Genomic DNA, 9,998 nt, shown 5'->3' with positions numbered 1-9,998 from the left:
ACTTTTTGGCAATATTGTTTGAACTGGGATCTTATCACCTGTAACCTTCTTTAAGCATGAAACATGGAAAACTAGGTGCACTCGGGAAGATGCAGGAAGCTCCAATTTGTATTCCATAGTACCAATATTTTGTAACACCTTGTACGGACCATAATACTTTGGTGATAATTTATTATTCATCTTAGCTTCCTTGAGGGACATTTGTTTGTATGGTTGTAGTCATGGAAATACCCAGCTAGCTACATCAAAACTTCTTTCCCTGCGATGTTGATCTGCCTGTTGTTTCATTCTATTCTACGCCAAAGTGAGGTTATCCTTTAAGAGTTTGAGAATGTGTTGTTGATGCTCGATGTAATCTTCCACTGCTTGAACCTTAGAATTTTCTTTTAAAGATGATGTGATGGACGGTGGATGATATCCATAAAGGGCCATAAATGGGGTCATTTTTTTTATAGTATGGAAGGAAGTGTTATACCACTATTTAGCCAGAGGCAAGCGCTTGACCCATTATGTTTGTTTATTGGATACAAAGCAACTAAATTATCCTTCCAAACATTTGTTTCTTATCTCAGTTTTCCCATCAGATTGATGATGATAAGATGAGTTATGAGCTAATTGAGTACCCAAATATTCCACCTCTTGTACTCCAAAGAAACATTTGGATCTTTTTTCATATAATTGTTTCTCCTCCAATAGTTTGAGCACTCTGTCAACATGTTGAACATGATCCTTACAAGACTTGTTCTAGATTAGTGTATCATCAAAAAATACTAACACAAATTTTCTAAGGAAAGGTTTGGAAATGGAATCCATCAAACCTTAAAATATAGAAGTTGAATTGGTAAGGCCAAAAGGCATGACCAAAAATTCATAATGAACCTCATGAGTTCTAAATGTTGCTTTTGGAATGTCTTCAGTCTTCATTTTGATTTGATTTTATCCTGAACAAGGATCCAACTTACTGAAGTAAATCTCTCCATGTAATTCATCCAATAATTCATCAATGACAGGAATGGTAAATTTATCTTTAATAATAATCTTGTTGATCTCCCTATAATTCAAACACATGCTCCAGGATCCATCCTTCTTATGTATATCACTGGAGTAAAGAAAGAACTTTGTCTCAGTTGAATTATACCAACCTCTAGCATTTCTATAACCATATGTCCAATTTCACTTTTTTGGGCTTATGGATATTTGTAAGGCATGATGTTTGGGGGGAACACCTCCTAGAATCAAATGAATAGCATGATCATGATAAAAAATAGGTGGGAGGCCTTTGGGAGACTCAAATACCTTGGAATGATTGTCCAAAACGTTTTGGTGATCTGGAGAAATAGATATTTTTGATGTGGGAACCTCTAGTGAACATAATTGTGAAATTACGCCCTATTCTTCTTTCTTTAGAAGCTTTTTCATATTTTTAGAGTTGATTATATTTTCCGATTTACATTGGATATCGATTAATTCAACCTCCTTTCCTTCTCAAAAAAATTTCAAGAAAATTTCTTGAAAATTAAAATCTATCGTACCCAAAGATTGTAGCCATTGGACTCCTAGTACAACATCTGCACCACCCATTGGAATGGAAAGCATCAGACTATTCAAGACATATTCTCCCATGGATATATTGATATAATGTCACTTTCCAGAGAAATTTATAGTTCCTCCATTTGCAACCATTACTTAACACTCGGGTGCTAGATATAGGAAGCAATTCAATTCCTTGGCTATCTTTCAATGAATAAAATTATGGGTACTACCCAAATCAATCAACACTATTACCTTTTTCTTCTTGATATGCCCCGCTATATTGAGAGTTTGAGGAGTGGTAATTCCTATCAATGAATTACAAGATATGGTTAGATTCATTTATTCTTTCTTTGGGATTCGTTCGTGGTGTATATCCTCTTCTTTTAACATTTCTTTTTCCTTTACTTGCTCCTCTTCCCCATCTATGTAAATTAATTTCTTCTCAGCACACTTATGACCTTTAGTTTATTTTCTATCACAGTTGTAAAAAAGCCCTTTTGCTCTTTTTTCTTCCAATTTTTGTGGTGTCAACCTTGTACGTTGTGAAAGGCCAGGAGAAACAACACTTCCATCTTTATAGTTGTTAGTGGTAGGCTTCCTTGTTGCCATAATTTTTCTTTCAATTTTTCCTACCAACTTGAATTCCTTCTCCAATGAATCAGGTTCCTGAAGGCGAACCTCATTTTGGATGTTATCCTTTAAATTCCCTATAAACACATCAATCCTATGCTCCTCCAGAATATCTTTTACCCTTATATTCAAATTTTGGAAGTCCTCAATGTGCTCCATCATTGAACCCTTTTGTTTGAGATTTATCAATTTGCTAAAAAAGGTGTTGCTTTTTGTATCCTCGTAATGAGCTACCATTTCTTCTGCAAAAATTTCCAAAGTGACAAATAGTTTACAAGATCAAAGCCATCGATACCATACACATTGATTTGGTTCCAAATATAAAGTTGCAATGTGTACCTTTTGTGTGTTTTGCACATTATGGAGATCAAAATATTGCTCCATCCGTAGTATCCATGTTATGGGATCCTTGCCATCATACTTCCTCATATCTATCTTTGGAACATGGTTGGTCTTCAATCCAATGTTAGAGTCTATGAAATCATGTTTAACATTTCTTTTGTTCTCATCATGAGTTTCCTTTACTACCCTTTTGCCATTAGTAAGAATTTCCTGTAGCAACTTTGTCAAATATGTCTTCAAATCTTCCATGTTTCCTTTATGTTTTTCTTCTATACCATCCATCTTAGCTTCCACACCCTTTGAATTCCTTCAAACTAGTTTTTCAGCCAAACTTATGCAAAACTTTAAAAACAACTACACACCTTTTTTGACATTTTTGGAGCTCGATATTGAATCTATTGTATCTCTATAATTTCTGATATCCAAGGTCTACAATTACGTCTTGTGGTATCCCTCTGAGTCCTATTTCCAACCCCACAAGTTGGATCAATATGGGATTCTCCAAGGAAGCACTATGCTAAATCTCCCACGATGACCTGATTATAGACCAGTTTAGTAGAGCTAACTTGTACGAAGTTCCACGCATCACGATTTTGACCTTAAGACCTAAAACCAATGTATAGAATACTACAGGCTGTTCTATTGCTATAAATTTTTACACAATTTCAATCTAATGATCAAAGAGAAAGTTATGACGATTTTCCCCAGGTCACCTGTTTGGGATGTAATTCGAGAGCCTGCAAAAATCCTAAATGTCTTGGACAATATCTCTGAACATATAGTGAAACAAGATATAAAATTCTGTCCCGAGCTCCATCGTGATTGTATCTCAAATGGGATTTAATTTGGGAGTCAGAACCTTCATAGCAAAAACATTATAGTGCAATTTCCATGATGACTTGTTTGCGATGGAATTCTGGAGCTTGCAAAAACCTTAACTTCCTCAGATCCTATCTTCGAAAATATAGCGAGACAAGATATAAAATTTATATACGAGTTTTAGAACAATTTTTGGTTCAAATGGGTTGTGTTTTTAGCTTCTGACATTTCACAGAGAAAAAATTATATAAAAATTGTCACGATGACCTTTTTCGAGCAGCGAAACCCTAGAATCCAAAGCTCTGATACCAAATGTTATGAAACCAACTCAAAAAAAGATAGAAAAGATAGATCAACGACTTTAAAATTCGGCCTCTTCAAGGGGGAGACCTCCTTTACATTAAAAAAATGAACAATTATTGGATGATACAAATGACAAGACCTCCTTTCTATATATAGGAGTCTAAGGGTTCCCAATAGAATCAGAGCCTACATGACCATAATATTGTATGGGCCCAACAATAACAATAGTGGGCTTCTATGGGGCATAATAATAAAAACACGGGGAATATATGGGCACAATAATACAATAAGGGGGTTGCACTAATAACAATAAGGGGTTACACTAGTAGTATAAGGACCTAACACATACACATTATCTGATGTCTTGAATCCCTTGGAAATCACTCTCTTTGATCCTTCTTTCTGGATGGTGCAAACTTTGGAGTTGAATATCACTTCCTTTCCTCCATTAACCATTTGAATTAATTAAAATATTATGTCTTAGACCTTCAATGAGCAAAACATTATCAACATTTGTCTTATTCTCACTAAGGTTGGATTTACCACTTCCCAACACTCTTGTTGATTGATCTATTTCAAACAAAACATGGCCACTCTTGGTTCTATTGAGAAAATGATTTTTTATCCTATATCCTAACATATTGTGTGAGCATACACTATCAATATACCACATGTCATGCTAATCACATGAAAAAAATGCAATGCCACATCTTCCTAGCCATTGCTCCTTCTTCCATGTATTCTTTGACCGGTTCCTTGGTTGTGCATTTTATTGTCTTATTCTTTTGAAGAAATGGCGTCAATGATTTGGGAATCTTACAATCCTTGGCCATGTGACCAAAATTATGACACAAATAACACTCTATATGACCAAGATATGTAGCAATGGATCTGATCTTCTACTACTCATACTAGACCTCCATCTTCTCATGCTAGATTTTCAATCAATAGATTTGTGAACAAACATGTTACAAGAAAGAAAATTAACATTAAAAGAAATTGTATACCTGAATGTAGGTCCTTTTCTTGAATGATCATACTGCTACATGGATGTATATGATCTCCTGTTATAATTAGCTATGACATCAAAAAAATTGTGATAGTTGAACAACTCGATCTTGTCCATCAAGGGAGCAAAGGAGTTTTGGTTTCTCCTTTGGAATCTGCCACGATCAATCCTAGGAGTGAATGGTCTCCTTCATTCCCTTCTTTTCTACTCTTGGTGGATCTATTTTTGTTCTCCTTTATTGATCCTATTGTTGGAAAAATTGTTTGATGTAGGCTTCTTTGGTTCCTCTTTGTTATTCTTTCCTACATGAAAACTTGTCTCACGCTTTTCCAAATTTCTTCCAAATTTTCTTATTGCTATATGTTGGGTGTGGAGCCTCATTATCTTTTGTATTCAAAGGTTTCAGCTAGATGTATACCCCAGGAAGACTGTAAAACCCTCCACGTGGGGGGGGGGGGGACTTGTTCCCCCCGCGGGGGTCTGGGGGCCAGCGGTCCTCCAGTGGGGGTTCGGGAGCAGTGCTCCCGAAGCTAAAAATAGATGTAAAATTAGCTTGTAAAAGTCTAGTAATTTCTAGTCAATCTGGGCCGTTCATTAGGCGGATGGTCTGACGATAGAAGTTATGTTTAATTTAGGGTTTTTTCCGTAGAAGGCAACACCTCACTATATATGAGGGAATTGTATTGCGTCTATATATATCTGGATATTGAATGAGGAAGAGAGAGGATATTGAGTGTGAAGAGGGTGTTACAGCGGATCCGCTGTAGGTTGTATCTCTTCAGTTTTCTGGATAATATAAAAGGAAGGACTAGTTGTTTCTTCGCAGACATAGCCCAAACTGGGTGAACCACATATATCTGTGTCTCTCTTGTTTTATGCGTTTTCTGTGTTTATATTTTTGCGATATTTTATGTGTTCCATTGCTCCGTAATATATAATTTTATAACACTATAGTGCTCTTATCTTGCTCCATCTATCAGTCATTTTCCCTTAGTTGCTTCAGTAAGTTGTCAATTACACCCTCAAGTGCTTCAACATAACATTTTCTATCTTTTTACTTGTTGTGATTGGCCTTTTCTATTATTTTTTATTTTGCCCGTTGTATCCTCAAGGTATTGATCCCTTCCTTTAGACTTTTCTCAGTTTCTTCACAAACCTACAATTTCTTTGCATCCTCCTTGCATACATCTGTTAGTATACCAATCTCACTAGAAAATTATTTAATAATAATAATAACATATTTGTGTTCATCATTAAGGAACAAATAATTGCGATCATCATTTTATTCATTAACCAAATCTGAATTATTATCACTACTACTATTAAACATATAACTCAAAAGTAAATCAATGTAGCTTATACCTTCAGATCTATTATCCTCTTGTACAACTGGTTCAATTAGAGTTCTTTTCTTCTTAAATCTCTTCTTCTTCTTCTTTTTTCTATTCTTATGAAACTCTTCATCAATGCTACTAAAACTTGCTCCAATATATGTATGCAATTTGTCTCAAATTTCCTTGGCAGATTTTAAGTCTCTAACTTTCTCCAAATCTTCATTATGGAGATTTTGAAGAATAATTTACCTTGCTTGAGAATTTAGCTTATTATTTTTAGATGAATGCAAATCATCATCATATCCTTCTCAAAATAAACTCCACACATTAGATACACAAGAAAATAACTTATATTTCACAGTTTCTTTCCAAACCTTGAATTTTGTAGCAGTAAGATCAAGAATTCATTGAGTTATTGCAATTTTTTTCCAACAAACCCTAGATCTACCCTCCAACAATGAAGATGTAACCAAGAGCCCCACTTTGATACCATTTTTTGGAAACCTTTGAGCACTAATGTGGGGTGGGGTCGAATAAATAGTGTGACTTATTACCAAAATTTTCCTTTTATTTATTTCTCTACTGAATCACATATATTTACTAGCAACACATTATATTATATCATGCATATAAACCATATAAGTAGTTAAAACAATATAACCGTGGAAAAGCAATAATAAACACATAAAAAACACATCCACATAAGGGACACAAGATATCTGGTTGAAAACCCTTCATTGGAAAAAAACCACCCTTGCTGCTAATGCACTACTTTGAATATTCTATTAAGAAAAATGCGCTTTTTACATAGATTTGTTGACTCCCATCAGCATGGATACTTGACCTCATATACAATCAGTTGACTCCAATCAACCTAGAGTGTCTATTCTAGTGATAAGCTCAGAAATCTATGTTCTCGACAAATCTACGGACTATCATCCATTGAAAGACACCACGATCAATCGATCCTCACCCAACTCCAATTAGACTATCCAACTACTGTTGGATTGGGAAATTTTTCCTTTCATTGAAACTTCACAATTATTGCTCCACATCCATGAAGTCACTACTCTCATATATGTGGACCTTATTTCATATATTTTCAAACTAGATCCCAAGACTTTCTGCTCAACTTGATTCAACTTTGCAATATGACCTATACTAGCAAGACAATCTCATGAAATAAAAAATCACTACAAACAATTTCTATCCACACAATAAAATACTGGCCACATAAAATTTGAATACTATCAAATCCTCACATGAATAAAATTTTTCATAATACAACTAACATCATAAGAAACTATGGTTATGTGTCAAATGCATCAAGAATGTTGGGTTGTGTTATATTCTTTTGATGACTAGCTCCCCTAGTTAACCGGGGGGTTAGAAGGGGTGCAGAGCCCCCCCTTCGTTGTGCCGATTGCGCAGCGGGGGGGTCACAAGGGGGCGTAAGCTGCCCTTATCTAGGGGGTTTGAGGGGGGAAGGAAGCCCCCCTCTACGGGGTCTAGGGCAGCACCTCAGGGAATTTTTATTTGGACCCTATATTAGGTTGGACAGACCTACCTATGGTTTTGTGAATGGTTTTTGTAGATGGTTTTAGATGCAATGGTTTTCGTTCCATGGTATTGGATTCTTTGGCATGTATAAATATGTATTGTAACATTGAAAGGAACATAATGAAAAATAAATTTGGTAGTCCCGGTTTTGGGATCCAGGGGAAAATCTCTATGTATATGTGTTTTATGTGTTATGCTCTCACATTGTTTATTTTCTGTGTTTTAGAATTCGTATGCAGGTAATGTCTATATGGGGTTAAGAACTACATTTGGTATCAGAGTTGTTTTGGCTTCAAGGGGATGCTTTTGTTACTGAGGGGTTTCACTCGAGCCTGTGGTATACATTATTCAGTGGGAGATCTACCTAATCAGTTCTGGTGGTGAAAGAAGATGGTGAGAAGTGGAAAGATAAAGATCAAGAAATTTAATGGTCAGGGTTTTGAGTTATGGAAACAAAATATGGAGGATGTGTTGGTAGATAAAGATCAGTGGATCACAATAGATCTGGGTACTAAACGAATGAGAGTGTTCGATGAAGAATGGAAGAAGTTGGACCGGAAGGCAAAGAGCACAATACGATTGCATGTCTCAGATTCAGTATTGCTGAATGTATCAGGGGCAGCTATGGCTAAGGATTTGTGGGTCAAGTTAGGGACCTTGTACCAATATATGTCTTTGGTCAATAAACTATTCCTACAGAAAAAGTTGTATAACCTGACGATGAAAGGTGGAGACTCGATGATAGAGCCTCTGAAAGCATTTAATACTATGTTAAGTCAATTATTATATGTCGACATTAAAATTTTAGATGAAGATAAGTGCATCAGTTTTTTTGTGTTCTCTACGAGATTCGTGGGATAGTTTGGTTATTGCTATAAGTAGCAATGCAACTGCCTTGCAGTTTGATGAAATAGTCTCATCCTTGCTTGATGCAGGAGATGAGATGGAAAAATATGGAGATCTAGCATGGTGATGCCTTGTCTGTACGAAGATGGTCCTAGAATAGAAACAAAAATAATTCATTCAGTGGGAGATCTAAATATGGAGGGAGATCTAAATCTCCAGGAAAACCTATAAAGGTGGTGTGCTAGAAATGCAGAAGGGAAGGGAACTACAAAAGGGACTTTAAATCTAAAGCTCCTAACAAAGGAAAGGGATCTGATGATGCTCCTTCTACAGAGGTGAAAACCACCTCAGATGAAGGTGGGAATGTGTACATGGCTTCTTCAAGTACACATGTAGATCATGAGGCATGGTTGATTGACTCAAGTGCATCCTTTCACTTCACTCCCCATAGAGAGTGGTTTTGCGAGTATGAGAAATATGATGGTGGTATGTATTCTTAGGGGATGATAGGAAGGATAGAATCATTGGCCGTGGAAAAGTAAAGTTGAAGTTGCAAGGTGGAAGGGTTAGAACACTTCCGAGTGTTCTGCATATTCCTACATTCCCCAAAAATCTGATTTCTACAAGTAAGCTGGATGATGCAGGTGTAAAAAAAATGTTTGAGAAAGATACATGCAAGATGGTTTGGGGAGCACTGGTATTGATGCAGGGAGTTCGGATTGGAACTCTGTAAAAGCTGCAAGGTCGTGCACTTTTATTGATGGGTGAAATAGTTCTATGGTTCCTGAAAGTGGAGCAGAAAATCTAGTGGTCTTTGGAGAAAAGTACATTCTATGGCATCAAAGGCTTGAAAAATTGGAGGGAAGGGCCTTCAAATACTTCATGGAAAAGGTATGGTAGAATGTATGACTAATAACTCTCGATATTTTGATTTCTTAAAAAATTGTGTATATGAGAAGCAGAATCGGGTGAGTTTCCCATTTGGTGGTAAGAGGGAAAAACAGGTATTAGAGCTTGTGCACAGTGATGTGTTAGGACTTGTGAAGGTTCCATCACTGGGTAAGTATGTGTACTATGTATCATTCATAGATGAATTCCCAAGGAATACATGGATATATTTCCTCAAGAAGAAATCTAAAGTCTTTGACAAGTTTAAAAAATTTAAGGTTCCAGTGGAAAATAGGACAGAGATGAAGATAAAGGTGCTCAGGATAGATAACGGTGGAGAGTTTTGTAGTAAGGAATTTGAAGAATTCTATAAGAAATTTGGTATAGCATGACAAAAGAATACTCTATACACACCTGAGTAAAATGGAGTTGCAAAAAGAATGAAAAATACGTTGATGGAAAGGGAAAGAAGTATTCTCAGTGGTGTTGGGTTAGGACAAGAATTCTGGGTAGAGGCAGTGGAGACAGCATGTTACCTGATCAACATATCACCTTCATCAGCATTGGAGGATAAGACTCCACAAGAGGTATGGACTGGTAAGAAACCCTCTCTTTCACATCTGAGGTTATTTGGATGTGATGCATATGTACATGTTCCAAAGGAGAAAAGAACAAAGTTGGCTTGTAAATCTGAAAAGTGTATCTTTATTGGGTATAAGGATGGTTTAAAGGGT

The sequence above is a fragment of the Pinus tabuliformis genome, chromosome 3_1 (assembly GCF_031772625.1).
Source record: "Pinus tabuliformis cultivar Carrire ecotype Pingquan chromosome 3_1, CPIR1, whole genome shotgun sequence".
NCBI classification, from domain to species: domain Eukaryota; kingdom Viridiplantae; phylum Streptophyta; class Pinopsida; order Pinales; family Pinaceae; genus Pinus; species Pinus tabuliformis.
The sequence above is the reverse complement of the archived record's forward strand: the minus strand, read 5'-3'. Positions refer to the sequence as shown.